Source organism: Urocampus carinirostris, chromosome 3 (genome assembly GCF_059441175.1).
Source record: "Urocampus carinirostris isolate Australia breed hairy pipefish chromosome 3, RoL_Ucar_1.0, whole genome shotgun sequence".
Lineage (NCBI taxonomy): Eukaryota > Metazoa > Chordata > Actinopteri > Syngnathiformes > Syngnathidae > Urocampus > Urocampus carinirostris.
Window position 1 is genome coordinate 22,144,913 of NC_142351.1, and position 20,497 is coordinate 22,165,409.

The following is a 20,497-nucleotide window of genomic DNA, read 5'->3' on the forward strand; positions in this document are numbered from 1 at the left end:
CCAATCAAACGTAGCAGCCTCGTCACGTGACCCTATTCAACTTCATCGGGGGATTTTTTTTTACAGATGAAACTGATCAAAAATGTCGCTTAGCAATACCGACTATGAAAACACAGAAGAGGAGGAGCACCCATGGATTCACATTGAAAGAATGTTCCCCTTAAAAAGGGTGCGAACCACCAGCTACAATATGCAATGTCTCCTTTGTTCGAGTTCATTGGGTAGCTTGTTGTTTTGCTTTCAGAGCCTAAGACTTGTATTGGGGCTTTAAATTTGCTGCTTGGTGCAACGTGTGCTTAATTTATTTGATTTATACTATTTTATTTTATTGTTTATTAAAACACTTGAATTTACTGTAATTATTTTAATTTACTTTTAAATACCGTATTTTCCGCACTATAAGGCGCACCTAAGAGTATTATTTTTTTTCAAAAGCTGACCATGTGCCTTATAATACAGTGTGCCTTATATATGGATCAATATTAAGTCGCAAAGTCTTGCAACTAATGCAAAGCAGCCGCCGACCAGATTTTCCCCCGAACGCGAAGTAGTCCGCGGTGTATGCTGGGATTTATATACCGGCGTTTCATTGGCTAACCAATGTGTCAATCATCATTTGAATCGATCACTATTGGCTAAAGTTATTCGGAGGTAAAGGGGCGGATCCTTTTTATCATTTACAGGCTAGCATAGGCTAAAGGGGCAAAACAAAGCCTGCAATTGGCCGAAAAAGATGTGTCAATCATCAGTTGAATCGATCACTATTGGCTAAAGTTATTCGGAGGTAAAGAGGGCGGATCCTTTTTATCATTTACAGGCTAGCATAGGCTAAAAGGGCAAAACAAAGCCTGCAATTGGCCGAAAAAGATGAATGTGAATAGCATGTTGGGTTGACGGCATAGAGAAAACAGTATTTTTACTCCAACACTCAAATAACAAAGGAGAACAATAAATCCTTGAAAAATACTTTAGATTTTGGTTAATCGTGCAGCCTTACTGTGAACATATAGCAGAAATTTTAATGGTTGGTTTGTTGGCATGTTAGTTACAACATAGTGCAGTGCATAATTTTGTTCCGCTCCAATGTGATTCAGCTGTTCAAACCAAAGCCCATTGGGAGTGAGATATGTAAGGTCATCCTCCCAGCGGATGCTGGAGCTCATCCTGCTACTGGTGGATGCCCTGAGGCTCCGGGCATGCAGAGCATGACCCCACCTGGCCTCTTAAGCCACCCAGACTGGTTATAATGTCCCACTTTACCCCAAGTGAGAGCGGATATTTTTTAGTGATCATTTGGAGGACGATGAATGTAAAAAATCAGTTTTTTCTGTCTGTCACTTCCACATGTGTTGGTCACCATTTTTTGAAAGTTGCACTGCAGGTAGTATGTTTCTGTTGGCCAGAAAACAACATAAAAGCTTCATGAATTTTATGGCGTGCATATCCATCAAAAAATGGTCAGAATTTTGGCTGTTTATAAAGAGAAAAAAAAGACCTTGAAGCTCAAGTGGATGGATTGAAAACAAACTGTTTGGAAGGATTGTGTACACCTACAGTGAGCAATGGAAAGCAGCTGAAAAAATGTCTTCTTTGGAAAATGTCCAACTAAGCAATCAGTCTTGCTGCAACTTTAAAATTTCAAGCAGTTGCACGTTCTTGAAGTAGCGGACATTTTTCCTTTCTCTTTTTGCTTTTGGTATTCTTGAGAAGGACACAATGGATACTTACATTTAGACAAGTAGGTTGATGAGATAAAATATGTACAGTGTTTATTCATGTATAACATACACTCCAATTGTTAATCACGAGTCGGTATAGAATTTGTATATATTTTTTTCAGCTTAAACTTTGCGGTTGGACGCAATGGGAATCAAACCCGGGTTAAGGTGCTACCTTTACTTTCAAATTCAATTAGTTGTGGGAGTAGCTTCGCGACCTGAAAACTTCGTAAGAAGATACACATTTTAAATGGAAATGTGCTAATCCGTTCCAAGCCCAGAAAAAGTACAGTATGATCTTTTTTTCAAATAACATATAAAAGAGCTTTTGAACGTAAAACAAATACAAGAGGCACGTACTGTAAAAAAAAAAAATAAAGGATATGATAAAAATATATATTTACCTTTTGCCTTACGTTTCTTGAAAAACTGATCCAATGACGTCTGCTTTTGATGATTTTCACAATCCATCGAGGCAGGCATAGCGGTAGCCCGATTTGTTAACTCTTTTACCGGGATATTCCTTTCCACAAATTCCAAAACCAAATAGGATTTATTCAAAATTCCTTATTCTGGGCTGATTGAATGATGGCTGCTCCCTCCCCTATCTTTAGCCGGAACTCCTCCTCCTTGTCTCTGAACTCGGACGATGACACGAAGAGCATGCTGGGGGCACGCAAACACTCTGGGTTGCCGGACAGATTTGAAGCGATAGCCAGTTTGGGAGCAGCTAATAGCAGTATGTGCTGCACTGCATTTTTGAACGTCTTTGTAACTTGTGGCAATATTGTCCTGTTCAAGTACTTCATAACCTGAAACTTTTGTATGTAGACATTTGTAAGGACAAAAAGTGGTATAGATGACCTATAAATAGACAGTAGAGTTTACCTTATTATGACACTATTTGTAACCACTGTACATGAGACAAATGTTTATTTTGTTGTGCATTTGACATGTAACAATGACAAATAATTATATTCTATTCAAATCATTGTAATTGACAAATTTATTTGTCATATTTGGAACGCACAGAAAAATTAACATCTGTATTTAAAACTGTGACAAAAGATCGTGTAATAATGAGCTAATAATAAGCTATATGATAAAATAATAACAAAATGATAATAATAATAATGATAATGAGCAAACCCAATGCCTTACGATATGACATCTACATCACTGGTGTTCTGGTGGTTAGAATTAGATGCTCTCTCTGCAGCAACTCAGGTTTGAATCTGCGATTAGGGATAGCTGTGTAACCCGCACCCAAACAGTGAGTTTCGTTACACACAAATAAATACAGCAGTTAAGATTAAGACTGTAATTCATTCTCTACAAATCCATGTAGGAATTTTTACATGAATTAGGAATCCAATACCATAGCTAGAAAACAGACCCCATATTGGTCTTGTAGCACCCTCGTATTTATCGGCATATTATCTACTTTCCCACTACAATATTTTTCTTTTGATACTCTCACTAAGGCAGATCCTGATTATAAAGTCAAATGGATTATGTGATATTTTGAGACCTAGTATCCCCACCGAAAATGCTGTTTGTCTACTTGAAATATGATTTTAATATTGTGCCCTACGAATTACATGCATTTCGCACATTATCCACTAGTGGACAGCATTTCACATGTTCTAGATCTATTTTTTAATGGCTCATGCTGTACAATGACCAAACCAACGGAAATAGATGCTTATGCAGAATGTAACAATCAAAGTTGAAGATGTATGCCCAAAACCAAAATTCTGTACATTTTGTGCACGTGAAAAGATGACTATCACATCGACCTTGTTGGGTGGTATTGACGAGCGCACCCTTGATTAAGGTTACTGACAATGAACCCTTGAAGGCAGACTGTCCCAGTCCATATCCACAGACACACACGATTGTGCAGCCATAGCCTGGGGTCCAGTCACCCCGCTTGCCCTTGCTGTGTCTCCCTTTTCTTGTGTTTCCTTATCTGCCTGCTCTGAGCATGTGGGTCCTCCTCCAGCTTTCAAGCCATTTCTGTGTCACCAAACTGATTAAAACAAATACCCGGCCTATTTGGATATCTAATCTAATTGTCCTCTTTTCCTTTTCGCTGGCCCTGGAGCATGAAGAGTATTAAATGTCTTGGGAGACAGCACTATGTTCCTCCTATTATTCCTTCCCTTCCATCTTACATTTCAAACACTCAGATCCGTCACATATGGCAAAAAACACAAAAAGCAAAACAAAACTTACTCAAGCTTCAATGCATTAACATTGGCATACAAACATGCAGATCTTCTATTCAATAATTCCAGTGTGGGGCCCCAACAGTTGGCATTATAAAACCTGAATTCACTATGCAGACAACGAAGTTAAAAAACTTTGCTATACGTGGAGTACTAGAAAACAAGTAAATTAATAAACTGACCAAATAAAGAAAAATAGATACATACTACAGTGGGTATATAATAGTAAATAATTGAAAAATTGTATAATTTTATAGATTCTTATTTATAAATTAATTAAACAATCTGAATTATCATATATATTTATACTTAGGTCAATCCATAAATATTAAATATAGATATACATTAGTTTGCTTCTGAATTTAATAAGTAGTTACTTGATTTTCAATACTCTGCTACCACTACAAGATTTTCAGGTATGCATGCTTAACTTTAGTATTACGGTAGTTGTTTTCCCTTTCTTTTTCTTTTAAACATTTTTTGAATTTTCAATCACTTTTAAAGCCCTATGTGTAATGTATTCTATTTATTATTATAGTGACCCTTAGTAATAAATACAAATATTTATACAATACATAAAAAAAGACTTAAAGATTATTAATCAAAGCTGCTGCTCTTCAATATTTTTAACCTTGCATATGAGAAATAGAAATAAATTCCATCCATCCATCCATCGATTATCTGCACCGCTTATCCTCAGTAGGGTCACGGGAGTGCTGGAGCCCATCCCAGCTAACTTCGGGCAGTGGGCAGGGGACACCCTGAACTGGTTGCCAGCCAGTCACAAGGCACACAAAGACAGACAACCATTCAAATGCTCATTTGCACCAAGGGAGGACTTGAACCGGCCAATTAACCTGACATGCATGCTTTTGGACTGTGGAAAGAAACCGGAGTGCCCGGAGGAAACCCACCCAGACACGGGAAGACTATGCAAACTCCACAAGGAGAGGCTGCGTTAGCTAGACCTGAACCCTGAACCTCTGCACCGTGGGGCTGCGCATAAAAATAAAATAATATGTAAAAAAAAAAAAAAAAACATCAACAAAAAAATTGTGCTGTTTTAATGCAGAAGATACATTCATGTCACCTGAGATTTTGAATGCCACCACACCAAAGATTTTTTGGAATATAGTTTATGCAAAAGTTTGATTTGAGTTGTTGTAAGATTTGAAGAAGAAAAATAAAAGGATGTCATATTATGACCTGGTACACTAACCTTTTCAAAGCCAGGAGAGTTAAGAAGGGAAGTTGTGTCTTGAACAATAAGATCTACAAACCACACACTAATACACTTTCAAAGGGCGAATAACCATCATATGATCTGTGGTTACTATGGAAACTGATCCCAGCAGTCAGCTCTTGGAAAGTGAGTCACATGAGTTTATTGAAGGAGGCAGGAAACACACTGCGCATACTTGCTGTAGGATGACGCAGTACGCTTCTGTGTGTGCGAAAGAAAAGTGACAAAATGTCCTAGACGATTGATCAAGGAATTTCTATATTCTTGTAACTGAAAACACAGAAAAAAATCCAAACACACAACGAAGCGTCGCAGACGTGGATAAATGTCATGTGAGACCAGCACTAATCAGTGTTTTTAAATTCTAAAATTAAGACTTACGTTTGAATAAAAACCATTCCCTCTTGTATAAGCTGTGTAATGGACCTCATGTCAACTAGCACCGAAAGAAGTACTGTGGGTTTTTGATACAAAGCATATTAATTCCCCTTGTAGAGATCAAAGAGATCAGACCCAGCAGAAAAAGCTAATGTTGTGACTCATCCATTTGCAGGTAACTTGTACCCGTTTTTATACTCATTATTGTTTTTATTTCTATTTTTTCATATACATTAAAAAAGGATGATGTTGGTTAAAATTCAGACGAAAGAAAAATATGTTGAATCCATTGTAAACGTTAAAAATCCACTATACGATCTTTTGTTAAAAGTATCTTGTTAAAATGTAAAGATGTAAAAATGTATTGTGATATTCTAAAATGTATTTTCTGTAAAGTGAAAAGAAATCTCTTTGATATGCTTTGTTGGCAGTCTTACCAGAGAGAACTACAAAGAGATCAAAGAGATCAGACCCAGCAGAAAAAGCTAATGTTGTGACTTATCCATTTGCAGAAACTGTAATAATAAAAACCTCATCATCCAGTCCAGCGTGAATGTGAATCTTTGGTGGGACACGTACACCGCAGTTACATTTATACAAGGCAACCCTTTTTCAACGCTGACTCCCTCCTGTCCTGTTTTTGCTACCGTTTGTCTCCGGCTACGACCGGTTTTGATCCCGACCACGTCTGCTCTCCCCTCCCAGCTTACGATCCATTTTTGACCCTGACTACGTCTACTCTCCCGTCCTGGCTAACGACTCGTTTATGACAACGCTTTGCTCTCCCAGTCCCGGCTACCGACCAGTTTTTCCGTCCCTGTCACCGCCATCGCTCGCCATGTAAGATCCACTTCCGTGTTCGGATCACAGTCCGAGTGCGAGACCGACTCGCTTCCCGCGTCCATTCTTTCAAAAAAACTTGTGGTAAACGCTACGCAATTGGGTCCTGTTTCCGTTTTGGTCCTGACATGTAAACCCCTTTGAAAAGTGAGTTAGAAATGATTAAAACAATGATAATTCATTAAAACAAAATATTCAAATATAATAGGAAACATATTGTAGTAAATATCTGATCATACAAGCGAATTATCAGAGGAAATAAAACATTTTAACCAGCGAACAATTATTTATTAGTCCACGTTTCCAATAGTTTGGTAGAAAAATACATCAAGTGCATCAAAGACATTGGAAGAACCAATAACTCGTCTTTAGTCATTGCTCACTGCGGGCAAAACAAGGCACGACAGCGTAGAAGACAGCCCGAACCTGATCCTATTAATAGAAATTTGTATCAAGACATTGCTTAAAAAAACAAAAATCTCCCTTTCTCCATTGATTCCACTTGTGATGATGTCACAATGGACGAAATACCCAACTAAATGAGTTTTGACATGGTTCTATTCCCTCCGGGGAAATACCTTGATCCCTGGAATAATTGGAAATCTCGATGATCCGAGTGGCAAGCTACCCCTGAATAAGAAACCAGCAAGGATTTGATTAATCATAGAGGTCTGCATCAAGGTCATGGGGGGAATTGGATTATTCCAACTAGCTTGACTGTGGACTCATAATCTTTGAGAAAAAACAGCGATACACATGGATTTGGGATTCCCTGTATTAAAACAAACATTGAAATTGATTTATTTGCTTATTTGATGATCCCTAATGTCTTTCATTTGAATTTTCATAAAAATGTAAAGTAAATCATTGTGACACAAGACCAATTATGGTGATTCTAAAACCCTTTCAGTGCTCATTAATGTAAGTATCACGACTGATAATGGGTTATCAACTGAAATTAGAGTAGATGATCAGTCACCACCCTAATATAGGAATAAAAAAGTATTATTAACCAAGATTATTCAAACATATAATTTTTCATCTAACTGTCATGATTACCCATTGCCCTCACCTGTGCTTGCCCGTTTGGCGGCAGCTGCTGCTTGTTGCCTGATTGATTACCCTCCTATTTATACCCAGTGCGCCAGTCACTCCTTGTCAGTCCGTCAGCGAACCTCTGCATACGCAAGGCAAGCACTTTGACCCTGTCTCCCGTCGGTCCCGTTTTCATCCGTATACCACTCGTCTGTTCCTGATTCCCCGTTTGTCTCCAGCTATCGAACCGTTTTGTCCTTTTGACCATGCTCTGATCTCCCGCTCTGACTAACGACCCGTTTTTGACCATCGACCACGCTCTGATCTATCGCCCCGCCTAATGACCCGTTTTTGACCACCGACCACTCTCTGATCCCCCGCTCCGGCTATCGACCCGATTTGCCCATTTGACCAACGTTTTGATCTCCCGCCCCGGGAGATCCATTTCCGCATTCCGATCATGCTCCGATCCCATGAGCAGCTTGCTTCCCTAATCCAGCGAGCACCGGCTCGCTGGCGTTTGTTTCCTCAATATCCCAAGAAACTTTTGAATGAAACGTTACGCGTTTGGGTCTAACATTTGTTCCGGCTCTGACACACCTAAAGCCAAATAAGAGTGTTCTTTTACTCTGATTCGGGTTAAATGTTTTCTATTATTTGTCCATTGTTCATTAAATTGTTGGCTTTTGTTCAAATTAATTTAAATTCTGTTGTTTCTGCTATTAATTTAACCACTCATCAAACTAGAACTTATCCAGTAGCTTTTACTCCCTCTGACTAACAGCATAGGTGCTACATTGTTCTTACAGTGCAAGTTGTTTTATTTTTTTACCATCATTTTAATAAATGCTTTGTAGAAATATTTGCCATGATGGCAAACTCATAAAATAGAAACACCATACATTTGTGCAATGCACGAGTGTAACATAGAGGCTGTAGTTCCACTGTCGGCCAGAGAATGCAGTCACCATTGATAGACTCCATCGTGCATCTCCAAAGTTTTAATCTGACATATAGGCAGTGGCGTCGCTTCCCATTAGGCCAGGGGTGAACAACCTAGTCCTTGAACAACCCAGTCTCTTATCCAACAAATCCATCCGATTTAGCAAGCCATGGAGGATCTTGATAAAGATCCCCGTGATTGGACTCACCTGGAATGCAGGATTAGCGTCTCTTGGGAACCTGGTTCGCTACCCCTGCATTAGGTGAAGAATATATTTCTATTTGAGGCCCTCTATCTAGGAGAGGCCTCAGAGTACCAACATATTTCCTACACATGTCTTATCCTTTCAAATTGGAATTGCCAAGTTATATGCAAAAATAATTAACTGTCTATAACCGCCTTGCATTCCATTAAAGTTGTGCAATGATATGAGCAGTTGTTGTGGAGACAAATAATAATAGAGTGAGAGTGGGGTGAAAAACAAAAGAAAAGAAAATGTGAGGAGAGAAAAAATGTAAACATTTGTCGAAAAAAATATATATATGATAAGTGGGAGATCCGCATGTTTGAGAACATTCTCCATTTGGGCCCCGGTGCTGTGGAATTCTCTTCCCCCTGAGATTTGATCTGCAACCTCAGTGGAACTGTTTACATCTAGGCTTAAAACACTCTTCTATTTTATGTTGACAATATCTCTGTATCATTTGTTATTGCAACATCCATTGCAGCCTGGTCATCCTGGGAGGGGGATTACCTCATGTGCAGTCCCTTCTCAAGGTTTCTTCATTTTCATCATGTTGAGGTTTTTGAGTTTTTCCTTGCCGTTCATGTAGGATTTAGATCAGGGGGTGGTGTAATAATAGTCTGTGGTTTGCAATAATATGTGGTCTGTGCAGCCATTTGAGACTATTTGTGATTAAGGGCTATACAAATAAACATGACTTGACTAGTTGTTTATGACTGCTAAACATTATTATTGAGAAACAAAGCTCATTATTATTAGTAAAATGTGTTTTTTGTCTGCTGTATTTTTCAACTTTTACTGGTTGCCTTTCAGTAACAAAACGCAGGAAAACAAATAGTTTACCAGTTATTATATCTACAGAAATAAATGGGAACCAATTATATATGGGCGCGTAAAGACGATTAGGTGACCCCTCTTTTATTCACAATCATGGACAGACGGTGGATTTGATAACACAAATTCCCTTATTATTATAATTATTCTTTAATTATTTTACATATATTTTTTAATTTTCTTGGATGTTAATGCAACATCCTTTGCAGCCTGGTCATCCTGGAAGGGGATTACCTCATGTGCGGCCCCTTTTCAAGGTTTCTTCATTTTCCTCATGCTGAGATTTTCCCTGCCCTCATGTACGTTTTAGATCAGGGGATAGTGTAATAATAGTCTGTAGTTTGCAATAATCTGTGGTCTGTGCAGCCCTTTGAGACTCCTTGTGATTAAGGGCTATACAAATAAACATGACTTGACTTAGCTGTAGTGGGTGACTGCAGCATATGAAAAAGGAACATGTACAAGGAGTTATACTGTAGTCAACTCTTAAAGCTGAAAGCTACTTTTCTTTACTAATTACTGCAAAGGGCATACAATTTGCTTGTATTTCTAAAGTAACAACTTATCGTGTTATTAATACATTGTTACTGCGTTATTACCAGGTTAATTATTGGAAGAAGGGTAAACTAGACGGTCAACCAATTGTCCTTCTCCCTCACGCTGAGATTTTGAGTTTTTCCTTGCCCACATGTTGGTTTAAGATCAGGGCATGGTGTAATTGTGACCTTTGTACTGTAAAAGATATTAGGTGATGAAGGGCTATACAAATTAATGTGATTTGACTGAACTAGACACTCCAAAAATAATTTTACTTGAAAATCTTAATGAGCCAGCACTGGTGAGCTATTTTTAGAACAGGTCCGCGGGCACCTTAGCTGTCCTTAGGGGGTACCCGGGTGCCCACGGGTACCACGTTGGAGACCCATGTTGTAGAACTATCCTGCAATTTTGGTTGCAGTCTCTTGATTAAGAAAATTTCTTAAACTGTGACCTTTATAGAAAAAATATATATGTTTCAAAATATGAAAAAATGAAAATGTTACAATTTGTCTCACTTTTGTAGACTCAAACTAGTGAGTAATGTCACCAGAACGGAAAGAGGACCCAATTGAGTGAAGTTTACCACAATTTTAATTGAAAGACAGAGGAAGGGCTGCGGCCACGATCCGGTGTTTGCTATACGCGGGAAGCAAGTTTCTCTCTCTTTCAAATCTCGGATTTGGACTGGGATCCAAACATGGAATTGACTCTTCCGTCGCGAGCGCTGGCGGTGTCAGGGACGGAAAAACAGCCAGTAGCCGGGATTGGGAGAGTAAGGCGTGGTCGCGGTCCGAAACGAGTCGTAGGCCAGAACAGGAGAGTAGATGTGGTCTGGGACAAAAAGAGGTCGTAAGCCGGGACGGGAGAACAGACGAGTCAGGAGCAAAACAGGTCGTAGCCGGAGACAGACGGGGGTAAAAATGGGACAGGTGGGAGTCAGAGTCCAAAAAAAAAAGGCTTGCCTAGTATACACTGAGGTTTGCAGATGGACTGACAACAGGGGACAGACAGGACTGCGTTGAAATAGTGAGAGGGAGCCAATCAGGACCCACAGTGGTTGGCGCCAAATAGACCTAAGATTTATGGCCCGAGCCCGAACCCGAACCCGAACCCGAGGCAATTTCGGGCCGGGTCGGGCCTGAAATGTCAGTCATACGGTCGGGTCGGGTCAGGTTTTTTTTTTTTTTTTTTTTTTAATTAATTAATAATTATACATATATGTTCATTAAAAATATATACTTAAACTATGTATGGATACTAGACCAAGGAATACTTGTTATAAAATAAATAATTTGGATAAAACGGAGAAGGAGCTGTAATTGCTATTTTTCCGACTCCTATGCAAATTCCTCCCCCCCTCCGATTTTAAATGAAAAAAAACAACAATTTGTTTACACCGCGGGATCCAATGCAACCAGGGTTTCATTCACAATAAAAAAGACATTACATACGGATATTATAGTAAATCAAATAAATATTATTTGTGTACAATTAGTTGTGATTGCGGAAATCATAGCGTACAGTGATGTTGGTGACTTTTCCATCCGCATTAACAAACGCATTTTGTAAAATACGATCGCGCTTATTGTTTAAATAAACGCGTTATATAGACTAGGATCCCCCAATTATTATAATTAGCTCGCTTTATTTTGTTTTAAAGCGTATTATATAGAATACTATCGCTTTTGTCGGAAGCCTACATTGACGTTGGTGACATTTTCATCCGCGTTAAAAAACGCAATTTGTAGAATACGATCGCGCTTTATTGTTTAAATAAACGCGTTATATAGACTAGGATCTCCCAATTATTATAATTAGCGCACTTTATTGTTTTAATAAGCGTTTTATATAGAATACGATCAGGGGGGGGGGGGGGGAATTTGCATAGGAGTCGGAAAAGGGCACAACACGTCAACACCCCCTGAATGAAAGTGCTGCGCTAAAATCTTAAGGACGTACTACTACTGCTGCTGTGGATTATGGTCCAATGATCAAGTCGTCAAAATGACGGACGCCCTTAAATGTTTTCGCTACCTCAAAAAAAAAAAACCCGTCAATGACAGATTGTCGCTTAATGTACCATCTGCAGTGCAGACACAGAAATATAAAAGATGTAAATGTTTATACAGTTTTATTTAACTTAGGCCTAGATGTTGTAACAAAAGGCAGAGTTTAATTTGTTATCATAAATCACCCCTCCTTATAAATAAAATATGTAATTTCGGGCCCCCTCGGGCCGGGCCAGCAAATCCAGTTAATTAGTCGGGCTCGGTCCGGGTCGGGTTTAATACCCCTCGGGCCTGCGTCGGGCTCGGGTGCTTTTTTTTGGCCCGATCTTACCTCTAGCGCCAAATGAGCGGGCACCGCTTAGTCACATCAGTAATCATGCCACTGTATATTTACTCGTAAAAACAAAGTTGAAGTCTTCTCAGTCTGATAATGCTTTTGCAATAACTACACAGCAATAAAAAGAGCCTTTTTGTTACATTGAGTATTTTGAACGAAGTACATTTTCTGTTCAAAGCGCAATTTTGAAATTTGATGCAATGGGTCCGACAAATCATTGTTTGTCATGCCCTCTGTCGATCAACCCATCAATCCATCTATGCATCCATCCATCCCCACATGTTTACCTGCAGCCTGTTTTAATTTTTCTTTTCTTTTTTGGGTTACCTTGCCTGCTGACGCAACACACTGATGAGTCAAACCTGCGTCATACATGGTCGTGACTTGCCATAGTAATGCTTTTGATCTTCTGGGTCCATCCACTCGCAGGCGATTTGCACTGCACACCATCACGGAGCACGTGGAAAGCTCGGTTGCAAGTCAGCGCGCAGCAGCTCCTCCTCTTCAGTGTTCTAGTAGAGAATCCACGTACGCGCACTTTTTGCGTGTCGCGCGCCAGCGTGGCCGGAATGCTGCACACCGACGCAACCGCCAACGCGCCTCATCCATGAAGAGTCTCCGGATCGCTTGGTAACAACCCCTTCCTAAAACTCACCCGAGGTATGTGCGTCACCCTTGCCTTCTGTTTTTATGTTCTGGTTTTCGTCGTGTGGCATCCCCACGAACACTACCCCCCACCCCCTTCCCTTATCACCTGCGCGCGTCGTCTTGCTTTAATGGCGCGGTCACCGTTTGTCGCGCTTTTGGTGACTCATGCGTGCATGTGACCTTGAGGCGTCAGTAAAGGTCATACGGGCAGGAGACGGGCATGCGTATGGTTGACACTGTATAACGTAACGTGTGTGTGTGTGTGTGCGTGTGTGTGTGTGTGTGTGCGTGTGTGTGTGTGTGTGTGTGTGTGTGTGTGTGTGTGCGTGCGTGCGTGCGTGCGTGTGTGTGCGTGTGTGTGTGCGTGTGTGTGCGTGTGCGTGTGCGTGTGTGTGAGATAGAGGTTCATTTGGTATGAAACCAAGCTAGTATGAATCGTTTAGTCAACCAACAATTCAATCAATCAATAAGTCAATCAATGGGAATAAATACAATGTCTTTATATTCAATATAACCCTGTGATTGGCTGGCAACCAAGGTGTCCCCAGCCCACTGCTCGACTTCAGCTGGGATGGGCTCCAGCACCTTAGTGACCCTGGTAAGAATCGATTCCGTAGATGAATGACGAGTCCACGTAGCAGAGTGGTGTAAACATCAGGCATAAATTTCTGATATTGAAGTTTGAAGTATTGGCTCAGGTGTACCCATGGGGTGTTTGCGAGCTTGATTTTTGCGTACCAGTGGACAATGCGCTTAAAGTATCTAAATTTTTGTGGTTAAGAAAGTCAATTCTGTCCCGTATGAGTTGTGTGTTCCCCGGATAGGTTCCCAGGTCCTCCAGCTGCTTACCTAAATCTTTAGACTCTGTAAAACCAGGTCTAACAAGTAGCTCAAGTAGCATAACTTCATTTTGGGGGATTTGATAGAGGTGCAGACAGTGTTGGGCTTGTCACTGAAAAAATATTTTTACTAGTTACTTTATTTGAAAAGTAATTGAGTTAAACACCGGTTTAATAAAACCCAAAAGTAGTGCGTTACTCTGAAAGTACCTCTCTAGTTACAAATCACCCGTATATACCCACATTGAAGCTGACGCCCTAAAACGACTTTAAAACAGCTATATAATAAAAGAAATGATAGAAAATGTTTACATCAACCTGTAAAAGTGGTGAACCCTTCATATCAGCTTGAGACCTTGCAAATAAACAGTAAGCTGAGACACTCCATATCCATTTTCTCTCTGGGCTTCAAACTACTCAAAGATTTTTACCCCCCCCAAAAAAATTGGCACAGTTTTTCTGTAAAATTTGTGCTCACGTTTGCTCCACGTTGTTCCTGTATAAGGCACACATCAAAACATGCGCATAGAAACTGACCCCTGATTTCAGTATTTTAAACGTGAGTACACGCATAAGGGAAATATCTACAGGAGGAGAAGTTTATTCCCCTTGTAATCTGTGCTTGAGATGCCACCTCAACTGCTTCCAGTTATTCTATGCTCAGTCTTCTTAACTATTGCTGGCTGAATGAGGGCTGTTCGTTACTTTGTGAGTGTAGGGTTAACAATTAGCAACAATAGGACATTGGAATTCAAGATCTGCTTTTAATCGGTAGCAGAGTAACGCACCATGTTGTAACGACAGACAAGTGACTAAATTGTATTAATGTGTTACAGTACCTGTTACAGAGAAAAGTAAATGTGATCCAGGAACGTGTCCTTTTGCAAAGCATTAGGCCCAAAATTTTATGTGAATATATAGATTTGGTGTGGTATGGTGGGGTCAAATCATGAATATGAAAAATGAGTGGGGTAGAAGTCTTAAGGCCCGGTCACAGAGCCTTTCACGGGCGTATCGAGGCTGAATCACGGCCAGAAATTTCTGCCCGTGAAGCAGACGCTGTTGGACGCTTTTGAGATCGCGATACAGACGAGATACAGCCGTGCTTTACATGCGGTAAGAAATTCACACGCGGTTGGCCGCGCGAAAAAGTTTTGCGCTGCTCAAAACTTTAGACCACGGGTAACCGCGGGCGGCACAGCGATGCAGCCGCGGTTACCAGCAATAAGGACGCGGAACAGTCGCCGGAAGGACGCGGAACAGTTGCCGGCCAATTTTGCACATTTTACACCGCGGGCAACCACGGGCAAAAAAAAAATCGCAAAATTTTACCCGCGATACAGACGCAAAAGGCTGTGTGACCGGGCCTTTAGGCGTGCATCAATTGATACAACATGCTTTTGTTTGAACCGTGTAATAATGCTAAGATAGCCTCATTTACATGCACTCAGAATGTCACAATTGTTAGCTTGCTCTACTCTCCTGTGTATCTTTGTCAACAGTGGCAATGTGGCCTCTTAGTTTTCTTTTCTTAATCCAATGAGCCCCAATTCTGACTTAGTCTTAAAATGGTATAGTCAGATTTTTTCATTACCTCTCAAAACTGTGCAACAGATAAAGAAGACTAAAATTTAAAGTGACTTCTTGATATCTTTGTAATTTTGTGTGAAGTGGTACAAAAATGGATTCGAAACTGTTCCAGGCGCAACACTGCCTACATTATACATTTGTCATGATAATCTTTCAAATTGTATTGCGTAGTTTGTGAAATAGGTCCATAGGAGGCCAATTCATGTTGAGAAGTTTACTCCCTAAGATCAATAAGCTAGAAGTTGGTGGCCTGGTGGAGAGCTACGTGAGCTACCGTTGACATTTTGATGATTATATTCTATTACAGAGAAAGAAAGTGTAGGTAAGGTTTGCTTCATTCGCTAACCCAAAGGAGCATCCCTTGTAAAGTGACCCAAGGGACTTGTCGCTTTTGCTGTGCTGGCTGCTTTCTTTGAGTGTCATCGCGATCAGCAACAAGCATCTCCATCTTTCCCCTCCCCCAGCCATATTGGCAGCCATCCTCTCAAGTGGATGTCGTGTCTTTTTGCGACGGCGGGAGGGGAAACAGGCAACCGGTGTGGCTGCTTCTTTATTTTGCAAGATGAGGCATTGCCTAGCAACCAGGCTCAAGGGAAGTCGAGCAGATACGGACCGTGGGAGAAACCGTGAACACGTGATGTGGATATTTGGTTTAAAATGCAGAAGTTACGGTGGTATTTTCACGCTACATGTTTCTTTTTTATCATTTTTTCAGAAGTTGATAAATGTCTGGCCTGTCCTGTCTGTGTTCGACCGCCACTGAGGATGTCGATTTTGACCGTGTTGTAAAAAGAAGCGATCAATTAGAATCAGTTTCTGAGAAAGCACTATACGATAAAACCTCAGGTCTGATATTTAGAAAACCCCGTCACTAGATTGACTCGGCCATTCAAAATCTTAAGATTCAATTCAGGTTTTGATGATAACCAAGGTTCAAAATAAATTTAGGTAAACAACAATCCCAGGCTATTAAGCCGGTAACTTTTCACGGTCTCGCTGCTTCCCGAATTTTCATCATGCATTCTGTTCTGCATTGTGATTGACTAAAGCATACCTAAGAGAATAGGTATTGCTAAAATAGATACTTGTTTAAAGGTGCTGTTAAGTTTTGGGTGATGGACCCATGTGGGGGAGGCAGAAACTAGAAGAAATGGTGCTCAAGAACGTTATTTTTTCACAAAACCATGAACAAAGTAAAGAACAAGTTGGCAAAAAAAATAGAAGAAAAACCCAAATCTGTAACTGCAAAATGCAAGGAGTAAACAAACAATGAAACAAGAAACAAAACACAAACCTGGTGTTGTGGTAATGGAAATAAAAATGACAATGACCCAACAAAGTATGGTGTCCAAACCTTTGTATATTAAGGGCTAGGATGACAAGGCACATGTGTGTGGAGATTGGCCCCAGAGTGTCCAGTTCCAAAGCCTATGAGGGCCCTCTGGTGGAAGGAGGCCTACTAGACCCAAAGAAGTACTGTCTGTTTGTTCTTTGGTTTCAATGTATGATAGCGTACTTAATTGTATAATTATTGTATTAGAAAATAAAACTTTCTACTTCACAGATTTTGTGTATCGAGGGTTCTCTTTGGAACGTAACTCCGGCGATAAAAAGCGGTTAAATTTGCGCATACATTTTTTCTTAATTTAATTTTTTGAAAACTGTTTTATATCACTTGTTCCGACAAAACAACATTGTTTAATTTTAAATGACAAACACTACTGGTAAAATCAATTTACCGGTATATCCAAGCTTTACTTTGAGGTTAAAAAGGAGATTTCAGTTTCCCTTGCATCCATTAGACACATTCTCACAATGTTTGATAACATTTTTGTCTAAACATCTGACTTTTAAACTAAAGAATTAACTCATTGACACAGAACTATCTAGTTATTTGTTTCAAGCACTCATACCTACTTGTAAGCATCAGCGAGCTGAGGCATTGCAGATACTGTTTAATATGTGCATCCCTGCTTTGTGAAAAGGTCACTATTGCTGCTCCGTGTTGTGTCTGCAGAGTTTTACCACCGCAAAAGGAATGCCGCTTGTGTATTTCTGGTGGGTCTCCTTTGGTGGGCTTCCTGGTTCTTTAAATTGCAGCAGTGTTAATTTAAGTCAACTCAAGTCATGGTTATTTGTATAGCAATCAATCACAAGGAGTCTCAAAGGACTGCACAGACCACAAATTATTGCAAACTACAGACTATAATTACACCATCCCCTGATCTACAACCTACATGAAGGCAAGGAAAAACTTCAAAATCTTGAGAAGGGGCCACACATGAGGTACTCCCCCTTCCAGGATGACCAGATTGCAATAGATGTAGCGTTAACAAACAATACTCAGACATTGTCAACATGAAATATAGGTCATTCATAAGCTATAGAATATGAGTGTGTTTTAAGCCTAGATTTCAACAGTTCCACTGAGGTTGCAGATCGAATATTAATGGGCAATGCATTCCACATCATCGGGGCCCAAATGGAGAGCACAATAAGACAATGACCTATTAAAACTTTTCAAAGTAAAAGACTCCCTTCTGGCCGAACATCATGTTTAAAGCCAACAATGAGAAAAGCTGCTGTAATATCATGTATTAGCATTAGCTACCTAATCAGGTTGCATTCATTCAGGTTTTTATTTAAAGCATTTCCATTTGTTCGCTTCCAGGTAAAGAATCATTAATTTGACATGTGATGGTAACATAACCTTGCTTTTTATTTTACTTATTACGTAAAAAAAAACAGTACAAACGGGAGACGATCGTTCGTAAGTTGAATTTGTTTGTAAGTTGCTTCAGTGCTATATTTTGTATGGAATGTATGTTTAAGGTTTACATAAGTATGTTTATGGCTTGTATAAGTAACCTGTATTGTTTTGTATTCAAAAATAAATATTTAATGAATTAATATGCTCTATAATGATAAATAAAGTTAAGTTTAACCCAAAAAAGCTATCCAACCATTTTCTCAACCGCATCAAGCTTTCTTTTTCCACTTTCATTTCAAAAGAAACGGCTCGCCTCTTCTTTATACTTTACACCAACCATTCTGAATGGATGCACAAGATATTAAACAATAAAAAGGTCAAAGTTCTTAGCCCGCTGCAGATACAGTATCGAATGCTTACACACAAACTAGGAAGAGGAAACCAGATTTCTTCTTCGGGGTGGATGCTGGGTGACCTCTCCCAGCGCCACTCGCCGGTAGCGGCGGAAGAAGCACTACAGTTCTGTACTCGGAAAAAGGTGCATAAGATACAAAATCTAACTTACAGCAATGTCCCGATATTTTTGGACATCCCGATTTCTTTTTCGTATGTAATGGTTTTCGTAAGTCAAATGGTCGTCAGTAGAGGAGCGTCTGTATTCATTTTGTGATTTTGTGACACCATCAAGATTGTATTTAGTGTATTGTGTTTTTTATATATTGACAACCTCGCTAAATACTTACTACTTATCGTATCGAGAGGCAAGATTATGTTAAAGGAAAAAGAAAAAAAATTTTACTCACTCGAAATATATTTTTTGCTAACCTAGATGGTCTGTTCTAGTGCACTACCTTGTTCAAATTTATAGTGGGCACATTGCACTTAATCACAGTTTTTTAGTGTGACATGATCCAAGAACTCTGGACTTTATCTGTGTTTTATAGACCACCTTCTGTTGGTTGTCATTTTTGTGTTTTCAGGGACAAAGTGGAAAAAAACATCACCACAAAGGATTGTTTCAATAATTACCATTTATCTTTCAGCCTTAGTTCCAAGTGTTAGTTACAGATAATAGTGTCATTAAACAATTTGCCAAATTGATCATCTGGGGCAGATTTTATTTTTGCCATTTAATCCAGACAACATTGACATTTATTTTTAGTGTTTTGGCTTTTAAGATCTACATGAAATAAATTTGCCTTTTAAAGTAAACACAGGGGCAGCACGGCGGCGCAGTGGTTAGCGTGTGTTCGGCAGAGTTCTGTGGTCGTGAGATCGAACCTCCTGTGTGGAGTTTGCATGTTCTCCCTGTTTTTGCGTGGGTTTCCTCCGGGCACTCTGGTTTCCTCCGGGCACTCTGGTTTCCTCCCACATTCCAAAAAAACATGCATGTCAGGTTAATTGGCCTGTCCAAATTGTCCCTAAGTGTGAATGAGTGAGAGAAATGTCTATTCCTGTGTGCCCTGCGATTGGCTGGCAACCAGTTCAGGGTGTCTCCTGCCCACTCCCAGAAGATAGCTGGGATGGGCTCCAGCACCCCCGCGACCCTACTGAGGATAAGCGGTGCAGATAATGGATGGATAGAAGTAAACACAAACTATTGAACCTTGTGGCAATGAATTAGAAGGTCAAATGTATAATGATGTAATGTAATAATGTCATGGAAAAAAAGCTTTTTCAATTGAAGTTTGTCTATTTGGCTTCTATGACGCTACTTAGGTTTGGAGTGTTGCACATTTGCAGCAGTCTGTCAGTGAGCATTCGTTCCAGATCAAGTTGCATTATTTGATATTTATATGAGACCTTTGCACAGTAATCTCATTGTAATACAATGTTTTCATGTCATGGTGAAGCACCACTTTAAAGGCCGTGCTATGTGCTTCCGATGATTCAAAACCTTTCACGGTGACCTTCAAGTTGGTATTAATTCGGACACACTGGCACAATGATGTTGTTGTTTATGTTGTTGTTGTTTTTAAACAACTCCCACTTACTATTATTCGATCTGATGCTATCCAATATGATACAATTTCACTATATTTGTTTTTTTTTTTTATACTTTTTTGGTTACACATTTTTTTTGGACACAAGTTTTAAGAAAACACAAATTAGAAAGCATAAAACACTCCAAAGGTGTCCAAAATATTTTGTCCAGAGAGCTTAGGTTTCACATTTGCTGGACGTCCTTAAGTTCCAACTTCTATATGAGAATTGTTGGAATTACTTATCGAAAAGTACCGTTGACCCAATTGTTCGAATTAGTTATCTGACTCCATTAACCTACCACAACCTACATTCACCCAACAATTTTTGCGCCCTCGTTTCTTGAGAGAAAAATGTTCAGGAAAGCCGACATTT

At 39.7% G+C, this 20,497-nt stretch overlaps 1 protein-coding gene across 2 annotated transcripts in view; it reads left to right on the plus strand.

The window, feature by feature from the left end:
• Positions 1-12,660: 12,660 nt before the first annotated feature.
• slc6a17 (solute carrier family 6 member 17) overlaps positions 12,661-20,497 on the plus strand; it is a 63,756-nt gene continuing 55,919 nt past the window's right edge. For both annotated transcript variants that reach the window (XM_088331067.1, XM_088331066.1), the window contains exon 1: positions 12,661-13,012. The gene's annotated coding sequence lies outside the window, so the exon portion shown is untranslated. The remainder of the gene's footprint in view (positions 13,013-20,497) is intronic.